Here is a 3,363-nt window from a genome sequence, read left to right as displayed (position 1 = left end):
CTCATAGGGGGTTCCAGGTGTACTTTCTGCTCATGGAGGGCTGGGGGAGAGGAGAGAGCTGGTACTACCCAGCTTTGGGAGGTGATGAGGCACAGATGCCCATTGTGAGGACTTAGAAGGACTTACCAGCAAATGGGCTTGTTTTTATGGGAAACAGACAGTCCCAGGCTCCACCGAGTTGCTGATGGGGCAGGCAGAGAAGGCCTGTGCGTGAGCAGCCCAGATGCCTGGCACCAGCAGAGGGGACTTGTTATTCTAAACCTTCCTCTGGTAACCAGGCACCCAGTAGTGGGGCCACCAGGATTTCTGGAACAGCCTGCCCAATCTTGGAGGCAGCCAGAGCTGCTGCTTGTCTGGTCAGCAAATTGGCTCCTTTGAGAGGCCAGGCCTTCTTAGGCACAGAAGCAGTGGGGAAAAGGGGGTTGGAGGCAGCTTTGGCCCTGCTGAGTGGCAGATTGGGCCTGTTTTCTATCTGCCCTTTTCCCTGTTGGTAAATGATATTTTCTGCATTCCTCAAATCCTGCATCTGATTTTGTTTTGTTTTGTCCTGTTTTTTTGTTTTGTTTTGTTTTGTTTTTGAGATGGAGTCTTGCTCTGTTGCCCAGACTGGAGTGCAATGGCACGATCTTGGCTCACTGCAAGCAATGTGTCCCGGGTTCATGCCATTCTCCTGCCTCAGCCTCCCGAGTAGCTGGGACTGCAGGTGCCCACTACCACGCCCAGCTAATGTTTTGTATTTTTTAGTAGAGACGAGGTTTCACTGTGTTAGCCAGGATGGTCTCGATCTCCTGACCTCGTGATCCTCCCACCTCGGCCTCCCAGAGAGCTGGGATTACAGGCATGAGCCACTGTGCCCGGCCTGTTTTGTTTTGTTTTTTGAGACAGAGTCTCACTCACTCCGTCACCTAGGCTGGAGTGCAGTGGTGTGATCTCAGCTCACTGCAACCTCCACCTCCTGGGTTCAAGTGATCCTCCTGCCTCAGCCTCCCAAGTAACTGGGACCACAGGTCCGAGAGCCATCATGCCTGGCTAATTTTTGTATTTTTTGTAGAGATAGGGTTTCACTATGTAGCCCAGGCTGGTCTCGAACTCCTGACCTCAAGTGATCTGCCCACCTCAGCCTCCCAAAGTGCTGGGATAACAGGTGTGAGCCATCATGCCAGGCCTAAATCCTACATCTGAAGCAGGAGTTGAGTTCCCTGGTAGGAGCCTCCATGTTCCTGACGCAAGGTGGGGTAGCTCAGCACCTCTGTGTCCAGGCCTGAGTGTCCTGTATTGCCTCTATGCTGCAGCAGGACCACTCAGGGCTCACTGGCCATTGTTAGCTAGGACATGGGGCATTCTGCCAGCAGAACCCTGAGCACCAAAGGGGTACCTGCCCAACCATTGACTTACATTCAAGGAATAGCCCCTGCCAGACACCCACACTGGGTATGGGGGGGCAGAGACAGCTAGGACATCCTAGAGGTGACAGTCTAGCGGGGGAGGTGAGAGCATACACTGGCGAGTGACACCAGAGGTAGGGACCGGGATGGACCCACCCAGCTCTCCATCCCTCAGAGCACCCAGCATAGTGGTTGGCAAAGAGTGGGTGTTCAGTGTCTGCAGAATGGAGATGTAATGAATGAGTGAGTGAGTGATTATGAAAGTCCCAGTTATGGATAGAATACATGAGGAAGGGCCCGGTGCAGTGGCTCACGCCTGTAATCTCAGCACTTTGGGAGGCCAAGGTGTGTGGATCATTTGCGGTCAGGAGTTCGAGACCATCCTGGCCAACATGGTGAAACCCCATCTCGACTAAAAATACAAAAATTAGCCAGTGAGGCCGGGCGCGGTGGCTCAAGCCTGTAATCCCAGCACTTTGGGAGGCCGAGACGGGCGGATCACGAGGTCAGCAGATCGAGACCATCCTGGCTAACACGGTGAAACCCCGTCTCTACTAAAAAATACAAAAGACTAGCCAGGCGAGGTGGCGGGCGCCTGTAGTCCCAGCCACTCAGGAGGCTGAGGCAGGAGAATGGCGTAAACCCAGGAGGCGGAGCTTGCAGTGAGCTGAGATCCGGCCACTGCACTCCAGTCTGGGCGACAGAGCGAGACTCCGTCTCAAAAAAAAAAAAAAAATTAGCCAGGCATAGTCGTGCGTGTCTGTAATCCCAGCTACTCTGGAGGCTGAGGCAGGAGAATTGCTTGAACCCGGGAAGGGGAGGTTGCAGTGAACCAAGATCACACCACTGCACTCCAGCCTGGGTGACAGACCGAGACTCCATCTCCACACACACACACACACACACACACACACACACACACACACACAAAACATGAGGAAGGAGCAGTGGGATGGAGTGCAGGAAACCTGTCCTAGAAGGGGGTGTGTTTTCAGGAAGCACAGTCACAAGGGGAAATAAGGAGAGGCTACAGGAGTGGCCTATTAAAAAGGAAATTGTGGCCAGGTCCAGTGGTGGCTCATGCCTATAATCCCATCTCTTTGGGAGGCTGAGGTGGGAAGAATGCTTGAGGCCAGGAGTTTGAGACTAGCTTGGGCAACATAGGGAGACCCCGTCTCTACAAAAAACTTAAATATTAGAGCTGGGCGTAGTGGTTCACGCCTGTAATCCCAGCACTTTGGGAGACCAAGGCGGTCGGATCACCTGAGGTCAGGAGTTCGACACCAGCCTGGCCAACATGGTGAAATCCTGTCTACTAAAAATAGAAAAAATTAGCCAGGCATAGTGGTAGGTGCCTGTAATTCCACCTACTTGGGAGGCTGAGGCAGGAGAATCGCTTGAACATGGGAGGTGGAGGTTGCAGTGAGCCGAGAGCCAAGATTGCACCACTGCACTCCAGCCTGGGGGGTACTTTAGTCCCATCTACTCAGGCGGCTAGGGGGTGAGGATCACTTGAGCCCAGGTGGTTGAGGCAGCAGTGAGCTATAATCGTACTACTGCACTCCAGCCTGGGTAGCAGAGCAAGACCCCATCTCTACAAAGAATTTATTTTTTTGAGCCAGAGTCTTGCTGTGTTGCCCAGGCTGGAGTGCAGTGACGTGATCTCTGCTCACTGCAACGTCTGCCTCCTAGGTTCAAGTGATTCTCCTGCCTCAGCCTCCCAAATAGCTGAGACTACCAGCGTGTGCCACTGCACCCAGCTAATTTTTGTATTTCTAGTAGAGATGGGGTTTCGCCATGTTGGCCAGGCTGGTCTTGAAATCCTGGCCTCAAGTGATCTATCTGCCTCAGCTTCCCAAAGTGCTGGGATTATAGGTGTGAGCCACCACGCCCGGCCTCAATTCACAAACATTTATTTGGAACATTCACTGTAGGCCAGTGTGGTGCCAGATATAAGGATGAGTGAGAAACAGTTCCA

Source organism: Piliocolobus tephrosceles, chromosome 8, assembly GCF_002776525.5.
Source record: "Piliocolobus tephrosceles isolate RC106 chromosome 8, ASM277652v3, whole genome shotgun sequence".
Taxonomy (NCBI): Eukaryota; Metazoa; Chordata; class Mammalia; order Primates; family Cercopithecidae; genus Piliocolobus; species Piliocolobus tephrosceles.
The sequence above is the reverse complement of the archived record's forward strand: the minus strand, read 5'-3'. Positions refer to the sequence as shown.